This window comes from Dromiciops gliroides, chromosome 2 (genome assembly GCF_019393635.1).
Source record: "Dromiciops gliroides isolate mDroGli1 chromosome 2, mDroGli1.pri, whole genome shotgun sequence".
NCBI classification, from domain to species: Eukaryota; Metazoa; Chordata; class Mammalia; order Microbiotheria; family Microbiotheriidae; genus Dromiciops; species Dromiciops gliroides.
Window position 1 is genome coordinate 30,550,296 of NC_057862.1, and position 15,883 is coordinate 30,566,178.

General features: G+C 44.1%; 1 non-coding gene across 1 annotated transcript; it reads left to right on the plus strand.

Annotated features, from left to right (window-relative positions):
* The first annotated feature begins 969 nt into the window (after positions 1-969).
* TRNAS-UGA lies at positions 970-1,051 on the plus strand. The gene has a single exon. It is a non-coding gene; the product is annotated as a tRNA-Ser (tRNA).
* The last annotated feature ends 14,832 nt before the right edge of the window (positions 1,052-15,883 follow it).

Below are 15,883 nucleotides of genomic sequence, written 5' to 3' on the forward strand. Positions count from 1 at the left end.
CACCTGGGGCCCTCCATCCTGCTTGCAGCCAGGGGCTGCCCACCCTCTACTGCCACAAACTCGACTTGGTCACTCGTGCTAAAGGAGTCATCGTGTTGACACTTCTCTGAATTCAATGTAGGGCCTTGGTTCATTGCTTCTGTCACCTCCGCCTTACCTTCACAAGGAAGCTGGGGGGGGGGGGGGGATTGATCAAGGGAAGCTTGCACCATCTCCCCCCCTCTTTATATTCACAGCCCCTAGAACTCTGAAATGATGGTTGATCTGAACCTGATTTTGAGGAGGGGAGAGGAGATGGACAGGTGAGATAAACGGAGGATTAAGGAGGGGGAAAAAGGAAGGGGAGGAGCGGGGAAAGAAGGGGAGGGAGGGAAATGGGAAGAGGAAAGAGAGGAGGGGGAGAGGGGGGAGTAGAGTAGGGGAGGGGGACGTGAGGAAGGGGAAAGGGGGAGAGGGGCAGGATTTTCTCCTGGAAGCAGAGCTGATTGCAGAATCAGGGTTCTGGGTTCGAATTCGCTTCGGTTCCTGTATGACCTAGGGGAGAGCCTCCCCCTTTCCCAGGCCTCTGCGTTGTGACCCCGGGGTCCTCAAACAGCGGCCCGCTCGCGGGGGTTCTCTGCGGGAGACGCCGCAGGAATTCTCGAGTGGGCGGGGCCAAGTCCCAAAGGAACAGAGGAGCCTTCAGTTTCACAACCTTCGCTCAGCCTTCTGGGGACTCTCGGGCGGGTCATAAAAAAAAATCCAAATAGCGCAAAGACCAGGCCACACCCCTTTCCCCCTCCAGTACGATACCCCGGGAGCCCTGAGCCCCGCCCAGGAGCCTTGTCTGGGTGACGTCACCTCGCGCGCAGGCGCCTCGCTTTTCCGGCCACTCTCCTTAGAGACGTGAAGGCCCCGCCCCACGACCGGCGGCGTGCGTCCGCATTGGCAAGTGCTCTAAGGAGTCCCCGCCCGCCCTCTTTCTCGACAGCAGCGATGGCCGAGTGGTTAAGGCGTTGGACTTGAAATCCAATGGGGTCTCCCCGCGCAGGTTCGAACCCTGCTCGCTGCGGGTGGAGCGGGAGCTTCGTATTTTAGCGTCTCCTTTTCCTTCTAAAATGCGATTTCAACCCTTACGAGCCTGGCCAGGCATAAGAATAGGAAGGAGGAAGTGCCAGTTCAACAATAGAAATCACCTAATGTGCCAAGTGAGGATACTGAGGCCCAGGCAGGGAAAAGCAAGTACCTAAGGTAACCTTTTAGATAGAGAACCTGAAGGGACCTTAGAGGTCATCTATTCTAAGCCTTTCATTTTACAGGCGAAGAAACTGAGTCCCGGGCAGGTGAGGTCTTCAAAATGGAATATACAAGCATATGTATGCATGCATGCATATATGTATATTCACACACTTATTTAGGACCTACTAGGTGCCAACCAGCATCATGCTAGGAAGACAGGGACAAATAATCCCTACCCCTAAAAAAAGACCCTTCCAGTGGTCAAAGGGAATAAGGCTTATCCAAGCCAACCTCTAGGAGGACTAGACTTGGCCAGTTTCCCAAGGGAAACCCAGGCAGGTATGGCAGAACCAGAGCATATGCTGGCTCTGGTCACATTGGCCAATGGAGGCCAGTTGGCACCTGTGACAAACAGCTCTGGGGAAACTTACTGAATCACAGAATTTTGGAGTTAGAAGGAACCTCAGAGGTATCTAGTTCAAAAAAGAAAGCTGACAGGGCAGCTAGATGGCACAGTGGATAGAGCACTGGCCCTGGAGTCAGGAGTACCTGAGTTCAAATTCAGCCTCAGAAACTTAACACTTACTAGCTGTGTGACCCTGGGCAAGTCACTTGACCCCAATTGCCTCACTAAAAAAAAAAAAGAAGAAGAAGAAGAAGAAGCTAGGATCTAGATGGATGAGGAAGTTTTCTGCCAATCAAACCTAACCCTTCCTTCCAGTGCTCCTAGTTCTGCCCTGTTGGGCCAAGCAGAAAAGGCCTACCTTACTGATTTCACTCAATTCAACAAATACTTATCAAGGGCCTACTATGCACCAAGTATTGCACAGGGCACTGTGGTCAAAATGAAGATAAAAATGACAAAGCCTCTTTCCTCTAGAGCTTACATTATCCTAGGAGGGTAGAACATGGGCACAGATGATTGTCATGCAAAATAATTTGAGGAGGGAAGACAACCTCCAGATGAGGGAATCAGAGGCTTTCTTGGTGGATCTTCAATTAACTTGAAGAAAGATAGAGATGGTGACAGACAGAAATGAGGAGATAGAGTATCAAGCTAACCAACATGGCTCAAAAGTGCAGTGCATGAAGACAGATCAGTGTTAGGTGATAAGATAGGTAGATAGTAAGTAGACAGATACATAAATACAGCATTTATTAAGCACTTACTAATTCACTCCATTGTATGACCTTCCAAAATAATAAAACAATCAATCAATGGGTCTCAACCATTTATTAAGTGCTTACCAGGAACCATGCTAGGTACTAGGAATCCAGGCACAATAACCTCACATTCTCATGGGGGCAAACAACTCATAAAAGGGGACTGGAAGTGGCAGCTAGGTGGCACAGTGGATAAGAGCACCAGCCCAGGATTTAGGAGGACCTGAGTTCAAATCCAGCCTCAGACACTTGACACTTACTAGTTGTGTGACCCTGGGCAAATCACTTAACCCTCATTGCCCTGCCAAAAATAAAAGGGGGGGAGGGGCTGGAAAATGGGCTATGTCAGGAAGGAAGTAAAGCTAGGAGAAGGTGGAGAAGTCCAGAGACTGAGTCATGAAATGGTGGTAGAGAGGAGAAATGTGGCAGAAAGATAGGGTTGAAGCACTCAAGGTAGGCCTTTGAATACCAGACTAAGGAGATTATAATTGATCCCAGAACAAAGGGCCTTAACCCAGGATCCATAAACTTGTTGGGGGAGGGGAGGAGTTAATATTTTTTGATAACTGTGTTTCAATATAATTGGTTTCCTTTCATATTTTATTTTATGCATTCAAAAAGAGTCCGGAGATTTCATCAGATTACCAAGGAATCCAGGACACACCCAAAAAACTAAGAACCCCCAGATTAGAGTTTGCTGAAATTTTGTGAGCCCAGGATTAACATGTGTCCTCATTTTGAAGAAGGGGAACTGAGAACAAAATAAGTGAAGTGACTTGTTAGGGACCACCCAGGACGTAGTACAATGGGATTTTTAACCCCCAACTCCAACGTTCTTTCTTCTGGTATCCTCATTTGCAGCGACCCAAACACTCAGTTCGAGCCTTTCTTCGGGAGCCTCTCTGAACTTAGCTAGGCTGGTCTTTGTAGTGCAGACACGCTGTCCCTTGACTGATATACTCCAAGCGGGACCAGCCTGATACATTGACATGACCTCGAAGCTGGGTCACTGCTCTCAGGAAAAGGCTTCGTCAGAAGAGAGCTTCAGTGGAGCACTAGGGAAATAACTTGTTATTCAACGAGTGATTGTTGGGGGCAGCTAGGTGGCGCAGTGGATAGAGCACCGGCCTTGGATTCAGGAGTACCTGAGTTCAAATCCAGCCTCAGACACTTAACACTTACTAGCTGTGTGACCTTGGGCAAGTCACTTAACCCCAATTGCCTCACCAAAAAACAAACAAAAAGAAAACAAAACAAGTGATTGTTGAATAAGGGGGGGAAAGAGCCAACTCAAACTTGAAAATGCAAAGCAGGAAGTGGTGGTCGGGATGCTTTATGGAGACAATATTGGGGGAAATGGTTGGAAGGGGGTTTTCTAATGAACCTTAAAAAGGAAGTGGGGAGAGGGACACAAAGAATGATTCAGAGATGGAGGACTCCAAGTCGGTGGAGATGTATTAGCACATGTAAGAAATGAGCTGCTTAAGAGGCATCAATCTCCATGACTGATGGTCATTTTTCACAGCTAGGGAGAAAGCAAATCGAAATCGTGTTGTCACCCAGAGATCAGGAATGACAGACTGGCAAATTTCCATAGCAAAGTCGGGGGTAGGAAAAGCGATAGATAATGACATTTCTGGGTCGGTTTGCCCATATTTGGGAAATAGATTAGTTTCTAAAAAGAATCCACCCTTAAAGTTATTCTTGCAAAGTTAGGTCAGAAATTGACTTTGGAATGTCATCTCATGATGAATCAGTGTGGTACTTGAAAAAACTCATCAGGGTATTCAACTCCCATATACCCATTTACAAATAATCCTGTCCTTCTACAAGGCAGTTCTCAACCCTGAATTCTTTGTAATTCTTCATAAAACATGTACCTTTCATATCCCCAAGGCCCTACCTTGGCGGGAGCAGGGAGGGATACAATTATGTTAGCATCACCTAGCGTACCTAGAAGTTTCTCTGGGGATGGCTGGAATTCTTAACAAAAATTCCTAGAATCCCAGTCATTTCCCAAGAGCTTCTGAAGCTGGAGATGATTCATTTGAAGCCAGGATCCTAGAAAGATTAAGTCTGTGTCTTGCTCATACTTTGATCTCTACTTTTCTCTAGAATTGTTACTGATTAGGTCAGAAATTGAAGAGGCAGGAGGACAGGGGCACATCCCCCTTACCCTTAGGGTTTACTGGGCAGACTTTCAGTTTCTACCAGATCTCTTTGGCCCAGAAAATTCCTTAACAAATTGATGCCCTATCTCTGCCCACTCCATCATGCAGCAGTTAAAACTGGCATGAAAGGGGCAGCTGGATGACGCAGTGGATAAAGCACTGGCCCTGGATTCAGGAGTACCTGAGTTCAAGTCCGACCTCTGACACTTGACACTTGCTAGCTGTGTGACCCTGGGCAAGTCACTTAACTCCTATTGCCCCGCAAAAAAAAAAAAAAAAAAAAAAAAAAACCTGGCATGAAAGTGAAACCTTAGTCTAAAGGAACAGAGAAAGCAGGATTGATTGATCGATTAGTCCTCATTTATTAAGTGTGTACTGTGGGACAGTAGGGTGTTAGGGGATGAGGATACAAAAATAAAATTAAAACATTTCCTGCCCTTAAGGAGCTAACATTCTATAAGAAAAAAACAATATAATGCTTGTCCCAAAGCCCATTGGTATGAGACTCCTTATTGGTGGAGATGAATGTTGCCCTGTGTGAGGGATGGCATGACGCTGTCCAGAAACAATTCTTAGCCAGTCCCCTTCCTGGACTCTCAAGGGCACTCAACTCTACCAATAGAGGCCCAAACCAATGGACTTTGGGACAAAAGAGAGAGAGACAGAGAGAGAGAGGAGAAAGGAGCGAGGAGAGAAAACAGAGAGTCAGGCCTGAAGTCAGGAAGACCAGAGTTCAAATCCAGCCCCAGACACTAGCTATGTGACCCCGAACAAGTCACTTAACCCTGTTGACCTCAGTTTCCTCAATAAAATGAGCTACAGAAGGAAGTGGCAAATCACTCCAGTATCTTTGCCAAGAAAACCCCAAATGGGGTCACAAAGAGTTGTACCTGACTGAAAATGACAGAACAAAAACAAATTCATACACATATATGTATGTCTCTTGTGTATATACATAGATACATGCATATGTGTTTATGTGTGTGTGTGCATCTACACACATACATGTGCAATATACATATACAATTATACAAGTGTAGCAGCCTAGAAACAGATCAAGGCTCTAGACACTGAATGAAATGTAGTTTGAATCTCAAAAGAACTGTCCCACCCCTTGGGGACTGGAGTGTATAAGATTTGGGAAGGGCAGAAGTGGAGAAGGGCAGGGAGCAGCTGCAGAGATGACAGAAGGGACACTGAGAGCCCCGAAGTGGCAGCTGCAGTTGTTACAGGACCAGCCCAGCTGTTTCCTTTCCCAGATCCGCGGGGTGAAGAAGTGATTATAGAGAGGTTCCGAGATTGCCCTCCTGGCAGCCCGCCTGTGTGGCTGAAGCTCATCTCCCTTCCACTTGCTTGTTCATTAGCAGGCATTCACTGCTGATTGTTTCCTTGTTAAGTGCTGAGCTGTTTTCTCTTTCTCTATAAAAATTTGGGAGCCAAGATATGTGTCCTAGCATGTGTGCCCTTGCAGGAGACTGTGAGAGGGCAAGGGGCATGTCTGGCTGGGGAGCTAACTAGCTGTAAATTCCCACTCCCAGGCCGGAGGTCTGGGTGCCCCGGGACTTGATAAGCTATTGTTGAGTTCTGTAACTCCCTCAATAAGCCAAATCTTCAACCTGAACTTGGGGGTTCGCTTTCTTTCCCTTAGAAGACCGAGCTTGTATAACCTGGAGCACAAGTAGGAGCCTGAACCTGGGCTCCTCAGGCCTTTTACTGGGTTGTTTGGACCAATGACATCAGGAGGGTAATGTCTTGGCTTGCTTGTGAATTGGATTTGAGTGAAAACCAGAAGGGAGGGGAGAGACAAGTGCTGGCCTCCAGACCATGCTATGTACAGTGACACCTAGTGGTTACACAATGCATATACCAAATAAATTCAAAGGAAATGGGAGGAAAGGCTCTAAGGAGGGGAGATAAGGAAAGGTTTCCTATACAGTTTTTTTCCTTTTTGAAAAAAATTTTAATAATAGGGGGGCAGCTAGATGGCGCAGTGGTTAAAGCACCAGCCCTGGATTCAGGAGTACCTGAGTTCAAATCCAGCCTCAGACACTTGACACTTACTAGCTATGTGACCCTAGGCAAGTCACCTAACCCCCATTGCCCCACCAAAAAAAAAAAAACTTAATAATAAACATTTTTATTTACATTTTTGAATTCCATTTTTATCCCTCCTTCCCTATCCTCCTCTCCACCCCTGGGGGGGGGGGTGTAAGCAATCAGATATGGGCTAAACATATGATTATACAAAGTATTACCATATTAGTCATTTTGTACAAGAAAACTTGAATAAAAGAAAAACAGAAAGAAAGTGGAAAATAGCATGATTCAGTCTGTGTTCCATCAATATCAGTTCTTTCTTTGGAGGTGCATTGTATGCTTTATCAATAGTCCTTTGGGATTGTCTTGGATCACTGTATTGTTGAGAATAGTTAAATCGTTCACAGTTCTTCATCAAACAATATTGTTGTCTCTATGCACAATGTTCTCTTGGTTCTTCTTACTTCACTATACATCAGTTCATACAAGTCTTTCCAGGCCTTTCTGAAGTCATCCTGCTTGTCGTTTCTTATAGCACAATAATATTTCATCAACATCATATACCATAGCTTGTTTAGCCATCCCCCAAAGAATGTGCATTCCTTTGATTTCCAGATCTTAGCCACAACAAAAGAGCTGCAATAAATATTTTTGTACAAATAGGTCTTTTTCCTTTTGGGGGTTTATAAACCTAGCAGTGGTATTGCTGGATCAAAGGGTATGCACAGTTCTATAGCCCTTAGGCATAATTCCAAATTGCTCTCTAGAATGGTTGGATCTTTTCACAACTCCACCAACAGTAGATTAACTTCCCAGTTTTTCCACATCCCCTCCAATATCCAAAATTTTCCTTTTTTGTTACATTCGCCACTCCTGTACAGGAGTTCTTAACCCGGTATCCATTAAATTGGTTTCTTTAATATTTCAATAAATATGTTTCAATATAACTGGTTTCCTTTGCAATTCTGTAGTTTTTATTTTGTGAATTTGAAAATATTGTTCTGAGGAGGGATCCACAGGGGTGCAACACACACAAAAAGTTAAGAAAAATATTAGATGTTTAAAAAAAAAGGATAGGGTCAGTGGAATAGCATTATATATTAAGGATCTATACCCATGTGAGGAATCCAAAAACCTAAGGGAGAAAACAGTGGAAATCTTTTGGGAAAGGATCACTAGTAAGAAGAAAAAAATAGAATTGATGTTGTTGAAAAGACATAAAAGTCCATTCAACTGGAAGAAGAAAAATAAATGAGAAGTTTGGGAAGCAAATCACAAACTTGGCATGAAAGTATAATATAGCAGTTATGAAGAAGCTTCATTTATCCAGAATGGATGTACTAATGGCCAGATGGACAAAGTTATTGAAGCTATTTATCATTCTTCCTCACAGACTCATAGATAGCTGGAAGAAATCTCAGAAGTCACCTAGTCCAATCCTCATTATACAAATGAGGAAACTGAGGCCAAGAAAAGTTAAGGGACTCACTCAAGATCTCACAAGTAACAAATGGAAGGGTCAGGATTTTGACCTGAGAGCTTTGACTCCAGAGCTGGTATTCCTTACATTGGACCATGACACCTACCACCTCCTCTCTGGACTCCCAGCAGAATGGCTTTTTGTCCCCTGTGCTGTATTAAAGTCATTCTCTCAAGAGTCCTTCTTGCCCTTTTTTCAGCCAATTAATCAAAAAGTATTTCTTAGGCATTTTCTCTGTGCCAAACACTGTACTAATCCTTGGGAATGCAAAGACAAGGACTGAAATGATTTCTGCTCTCTCGGACCTTGCATTTTTGTCCTTTTACTGCTAAAGCTTCCTCTGGTGCCTCTGGTATAATGGAGGTGGCCTTGAGTTTCAAAACCCATGACTTTGAGCTCTGGCAGACCCAACCAAGCTAGAAAGTCCTAACAACTGATTGTATTTTTATTGTCCAAGAATCAGCCTAAGCTCTGGGGGGCTCCTCAAAATAGTGACTACAAGGGACAAATCCGGGGGCCATATAAATTCTCAAAGACCTTTGGGGGTGGGGGTTGAGCTTCATCAGCAGACGAAGTACTCACACCGAAAATAAAAAATAAAATAAAATTCACAGATCCTCGATGTAATGAAGAGGACACCTCTACAGGAGTCTTTACTAGATTTTGGAGGAGTAGTCCCTCTAAAATATACGGTACCAGTGGCCCAATTCTCTTGGTTTTATCTCCAAGATTATGTCATAATGTGGATAAGAATCATTCTTCATCCACTTGGTTTTTCCTGTTTTGCCTTAGCACAATCCCAACAGATCACCTTCCTCCAACTTCTCCCCTCTTTCTGCCTGCTGACATAGCATTCTTTTCCCTGCCTAAACTTAGTTCTGGTTCCCATCTAGCTCCTCTTTCTCCTAGCCTGATCTCTTCCTTTGGCCTCCCCAATCTCCCAAAAATGTAGATGATTTTCCCCACCACATTTTAATAGGTTTTGTGCAAAAATCATGTCATTATAGATTTAGAACTAGAAAGACCCGGGCAGCTAGATGGCACAGTGGATAGAGCACCGACCCTGGATTCAGGAGTACCTGAGTTCAAATCCGACCTCAGACACTTAACACTTACTAGCTGTGTGACCCTGGGCAAGGCGCTTAACCCCAATTGCCTCCCTTAAAAAAAAAAAAAAAAGAACTAGAAAGACCCTCAGGAGCCACCTAATCCAACCCCTTGGTTTTACTGATGAGGAAACAGTCCAAAAAGATGAAGTGACTTGCCTAAGGTCACACAAGGAGAAAGTGTCAGGGGTTAGATCTGAACCCAAATTCTGAGTCTAAATACAGTGTCTTTCCCAATGTGCCACATTGCCTCATTTTGTGGGATCCTAGAATATATCATAATATGTTGTTTCAGTCTCTGTTCATTAAATTTCTAATAACACAAGTTTTTCTTTGGAATATATCCTCAGTCAACTTGAGGATAGAAAGCAGGGCCTAGGCCAGAATCTTTATTATCCTTTAAGAGTTGGGGGCAGCTAGGTGGAGCAGTAGATTGAGCACGGGCCCTGGATTTTGGAGGACCTGAGTTCAAATCTAGTCCCAGGCACTTGACACTTACTAGCTGTGTGACCCTGAGCAAGTCACTTAACCCTCATTGTCCCACACATATCACCAACTCAAATGTCACCTCCTCTGTGAAATCTTCCCTGACTTCCCGGCACACAAAGACTCTCACAACTGTTAAGGTTCGTCTCAAATTACCTGGCATTTATTCATCATAGGACATGTCATTCCTCAGCAGAAAGTAAATTCCTTAAGGGCAGGGGCTGTCTGTGCATCCCCAGCACCTAGCACCACACCTGGAGCATGGCGGACTTTTAATAAAGATGGGTTGAATTGACCTGAATCAAATCATTACCGCACAAACAGTAGCAATGTCAGCAAACTAGAGTCAGTAATTTCTAGATTTGTTTAAATTTCACGGTCTTTCTCCATGGTGGAAGGCAGGTCAGTGACCCCTCTGGCGTTTTCCCAATTGTGAACCTCTGTGTGGAATAGGACGATGACACCATCTGAAGCTCATGGGCAGAGACAGAGAAACAATGATGCCCTGTATCTTTTGAACCCACTCAGGCTGCTTGATCAAGTGCCAGCCCAGAAACTTTCCTTTACTCTCAGTCCGATACTGCCATCTCCTGGCTAACCAAAGGAAAGGCTGGCTGGCTCCTGCAGATTGAAAATAAGGGTGTGTTTCATTGGCCATCAAAGAGCTTTGCATTTCACTGCCTGGTCTCACTGGTTTTTAGTCTAGTAGCCCCTTTCAGTTGTTTGGAATGTAGACAGTACCATGGGGGTTGAGTGAAAAGGGAGAGAAGGAGGAAACAAAGGGAGGAGAGGAAGAATGACCAAGGAAAGGAGGGAGAAAAGAGTTGACATTTATATGAGGCTTTAAAGTTTGTCAAGCACTTTACATCTGTTATTTCATTTGATCCTCACAACTACCCTGTAAGGTTGGGGCTTTTATTATTCCCATTTTATAGATGAGGAAACAGCCTAAGGGTGGTTAAAGGCTGACCCAGGGTCCTGCAGCTCATCAAGTTTGAAATCCAGATCATGCTGACTTAAAGTGTAGCATCTATCACTATGCTATGTCCACCCCCACCCCAGAGACTTTTATGTGAAGATTGAATGACCCCTTGTCAGAAATATTCTTAGAGGAAGATCCCTGCTCTCGTTGGACTAGACAACTCAGTATGGTACACTGGAAAGATGGCTGGAGCTGGAGCGAGAGGATGGCAGTTCATGTTGCTTGTTGGCTGTATGACTTTGAGTTGGTCATTTACCAACCTCACTGGACCTCAGCTTTCTCATCTGTAACAGATGGGGTTTGGATTGTTGTTGTTGTTGTTTAGTTATTTTTCAGTCATGTCCGACTCTTTGTGACTCCTTTTGGGGTTTTCTTGACAAAGAAAATGGTTTGCCATTTTCTTCTCCAGCTCAGTTTTAAAGATGAGGAAACTGAGGCATAAAGGATGAAGTGACTTGCCCAGGGTCACACAGCCAATACGTGTCTAAGACTGGATTTGAACTCTGGAAGAGTAGTCTCCTTGACTCCAGGCCACTCTATCCATTATACCACTTCATTGCCCTAAGTGGGTTAAACTAGACGACCTCTAAGTTCCCTTCTGGATCTAAAGCTTAAAGCCTCATGATGCTCAGGGATTCCTTTGGCACAGTGGAACACAGCAGTCAGTCTCCTAGCCAGAAACATGCACCCTCCTGCCCATACCTGCCACAAGACAGGCTTCTGAACACACACAGCAGCACAACAGATTGGGTCATTGAAAGCTCTTAAAAATCCAGCGGGTCAACTATGAACTGTCAAATCACCTGCCTTCATCAGGGAAACTTGACTCTTCCTCTGCTTGGACTCATCTGCTCATCTCTTTCTACTCTCCCCATCACTGTCATTTTCAACCCCAGGGCTACCAAAGAACAACCCTCCTCCCCAACCTCAGCTGTTTGTCATTTCATTCCCATCCCTCTTAATCCCATCCCTCGGGTGCCCCACTTCAGATCTACTTATTCCACCAAACCTGATCCGTAACTAACAAATTTCCTTTCATCATCAATCTCTTCCTTTCTCCTTCCACCTTTTGTCGCTCACTGAGACACAGCTCTTTCCTGATGACCTAGCATCCCAAGGCACCCTTTCTAGGACTCATTGCACTTCCACTCCTAGCCCTCAATTCACCCTCCTGGGGGGTTGGGGAGTATCTGAATATTACTTGCTCCATTGCCACTTCCAGACTCTCCCTTTACCACCATCACCAGCAGCCCCTCTCCTCTTTAGAGGTTCATCAACCCAAATTTGTCACTCATGCCCAATTCTGGTAACTGTTATCTATTGACTTGGATTCCCTTTATTAAAGTGCCTACCTCAGTCCTCCTCTCCACCCCAACTCCTTCACCAATTCTAGGAGACTTCAACATACATGTTCTTCCCCCAGTTATACTAACTTGGAATTTCCTTTATGAGTGCCTAACACATAGTAAGTACTTAATGACTGCTTGTTGACTGAATGATCATAATCTTTATCTCTCCATGTCTCTCTATGGCTGAGTCCTCCTGAACTTCAACCTCTTCATGACTTCCAATCTCTCCATCCCTTAGTACTAGCCCACACCCTCTTCCTGTGCTCTAGCCTATCTCCCCAGTCTTGACCCCTTGGTGAACAATTCAGCTCAACACTATCTTCTCCTCTGGAATCCTATGCTCCCTTGCCCTGTTGCTGTTCATGCCTTGCCAAATCCAGTCCTGAATGACTCTGACCATCTATACAATCCTCTTATAATATATGTGGAAATGCTCATCTTATTTGATATTCATCAAATTTAGAATAAATAAATAGAATAAACAAATAATATAGACCCTCTGTAACCTGCCTTCAGACCTCAACATTCTGCGCTCTCTAAAGTGAATGATGTTTTCATTGTCAAATCTATCGGTCTTTGCGAAGTTTTTATCCTTCAGCACTTCTCTGCATCATTTGACACTGTCAATCACTTTCTCCTGGATACTCTTTCCTCTCTGGGTTGTCAGACCTCTCTACTCTCTCCTATCCAATCACCTCTCTTCATCTTCCTTTGCTGGTTCTTCATCCATGCCATGCTTACTAACTAGGGAGATCCCAGAAGACTCTTTTCTGGACTCTCTCCTCTTTTTTCTCTATATTCTCTCAGTGATCTCATCAGCTCCCATGGGTTCAATTGCTATCTCCCCGTGGATCATTTTTACATCTTTTTGTCCATCTGTTTCGTCTCTCTGGAGCTAGTCCAACATTACCAATTTCCTGTTGCATATTTCTCCTTTTCTTTTTTCTTTTTCTTTCTTTCTTTCTCTTTCTTTCTTTCCTTCTTTCTTTCTTTCTTTCTTTTTTTTGCAGGGCAATGAGGGTTAAGTGACTTGCCCAGGGTCACACAGCTAGTAAGTGTCAAGTGTCTGAGGCTGGATTTGAACTCAGGTCCTCCTGAATCCAAGGCCAGTGCTTTATCTACTGTGCCACCTAGCTGCCCCCCTGTTGCATATTTTGAACTGGATATCTAGAGGGATCTCAAACTCCATATGTCCAAAACAGAACTCATTTTTCCTCACAAACCTTTCTTCCTTCTGAACTTCCCTGTTATTCTCAATAGGACCACAATATTTCCAGTCTCCCAGGTTTGAAACCTCAATGACATCTTCAACTCCCCTCTACTGATCACAGTCTAGTCAATCATCAAAACATTATTTCTTTCTCTGTGACATATTTCCCAAGAGTCCCCAGCCACATAGACACAATTACCAGCAGGCCCAACATCTCCTCTTGCCTGGACTATTACAATAGCATTCTAAGTGGTCTCCCAACTTCCAGTCTCTCCCCACTCCAGTCTAGCCACCATTCAGCTGCCAATATGTTTCTTCTTAAGTATGGGTCTGACCCTCCCTGAAGTTCAGTTCAGTGGCTCCTTACTACTTCTAGGATCAGACATAAGGTTCTTTGACATCGACAAGCTTTTCATACTCTGGCCCTTACTTACCTTTCCAATCTTCTTATATTCTTCTCATCGTTGAGTCATTTTTCAGTCATGTCCAACTCTTCATGCCCCCATTTGGGGTTTTCTTGGCAAAGATACTGGAGTGGTTTGCCATTTCCTTTTCCAGCTCATTTTACAGATGAGGAAACTGAGGCAAACAGGGTCAAGTGACTTGTGTAGGGTCACATAGTCAGTGTCTGAAGTCAAATTTGAACTCAGGTCTTTCTGACTCCAAATCTACCACTCTACCCACTGTACCATGTAGCTGCCATAACATTACATTCTACTCCCCTACACAATCCAGTCATTCTGGTTGACTTGCTGTTCTTACATCACTCCATGTCTGTGTCTTTGCACTGGCTTCTCCCCATACCTGGAATGCTCTCCCTCCCAACCTCTGACTCTTAGACTACTTAACTTCCTTTAAGACTCTATAGAACCGGGGCAGCTAGGTGGCACAGTGGATAAAGTGCTGGCCCTGGATTCAGGAGGACCTGAGTTCAAATCCGGACTCAGACACTTGACACTTACTATTGTGTGACCCTGGGAAAGTCACTTAACTCCCATTGCCCCGCAAAAAAAAAAAGACTCTATATAATCAGGAGCAGCTATGTGGCACAGTGGATAAAGCACTGGCCCTGGATTCAGGAGGGCCTGAGTTCAAATCTAGCCTCAGAAACTTGACACTTACTAGCTGTGTGACCCTGGGCAAGTCACTTAACCCTTATTGCCCCAAAAAGAAAAAAAAAGACTCAGTATAATGTTCTTCCCAACTCTAAATCTATGATCCAATGAACTTTTGAGATTTTGTGGAAAACTCTTATCATAGATTTTCCACAAACTCCATGCTTCATCCAAACTGGACATTCCACTGACCCCAAAGCCAACCTGTGATATACCCTGCATTCTTCCATATTTGTGTCTAATCTCCAACCTAGACTATAAGCCTCTTGAGGGCAGGGGACATTTTTCATATAAACTCTGTGTCTCCCTGGTGCCTAGCATAGCTCTTAGTATCAGTAAATACATAATAAACATTTGTGGAATGAATTATTCTTAAAGGTAATTTAGTCCAAGGGTGGTCAACTTCCTTTTAAAACAGACTTACTAAAAAAAGCGGGGGCAAGAGGTCTGTGAGTAGCCATCCCAATACTCCTAAATACCAGCTTTAAATTTTTCACAAAGAAACTTTGATAACAAAAGCTCAATTGGGGGCAAGAAGTAGAGGGGGCACCAGGGGAGAAATGTAGTCAGTTCCCAGAGGAAGACCCAGTGGGATAATAAGGTTGGGATCACCTCACATTTGTGTGAAGGGCCTCTCCAACTTACATTTCTTTGGAAATGCAACCTAAGGTGAGCATATCCTAAGAGTTTTTATCTCCCCTTAAATAAAAATCATCTTCCCAACCCTTATTGTCAAAATTATAATGCGTAGCCTGGTTCTCCCTTAAACACGAGCCCCTGAAAGTTATGGCAGGCTCAAAGTATGCTTTGAGTCTGTAGGTATTCAAAACCACAGCTCAGGTGCCCCCACTAATGGTTTAGCAGGCATATTAACTCAAAGCAAGAGTCGCCTAATTAAACTGTGTGTGTATATATATATATATATATATATATATATATATATATATATATATATATATATATATATATAACAAGGACATTAGCCCATCACTACATAAGTAGACATACTTCCCCATAGGTTCTCTTTTTTTTTTTTTAAGTGAGGCAATTGGGGTTGTGACTTGCCCAGGGTCACACAGCTAGTAAGTGTTAAATGTCTGAGGTCAGATTTGAACTCAGGTACTCCTGACTCCAGGGCCAGTGCTCTATCCACTGTGCCACCTAGCTGCCCCCCCCATAGGTTCTCAATTCGGGAGAGGGAATATGTGCAATTGGGGCAATTCATGTCCTAAGGACCATGTCCAGAGAAACCATTTCTACCTCTGAAGTCTCATCACAGATGCCATCACCTCGTCTGGTAATGTCACCTTCTAGGCTGCTTTCTTCATCCCATATCAGATGAAATAATATTTGTACAGTGCTTAGCCCAGAGCCTGGCACATAGTAGGTGCTTAATAAATAATTATTCCCTCCCTTCATGAGCTGGGCGCTGGTGGTAGCATATGCTAGCTTATTTTCAGCATCCTGCTGCCATTTAGTAGTTCTCTGCTCCTTGTTCTCTGCTAATTGACTACCATCAGCTGATTCTCATTGTACCCTCTTGTTGGTACATTGTTGCTGAAGTT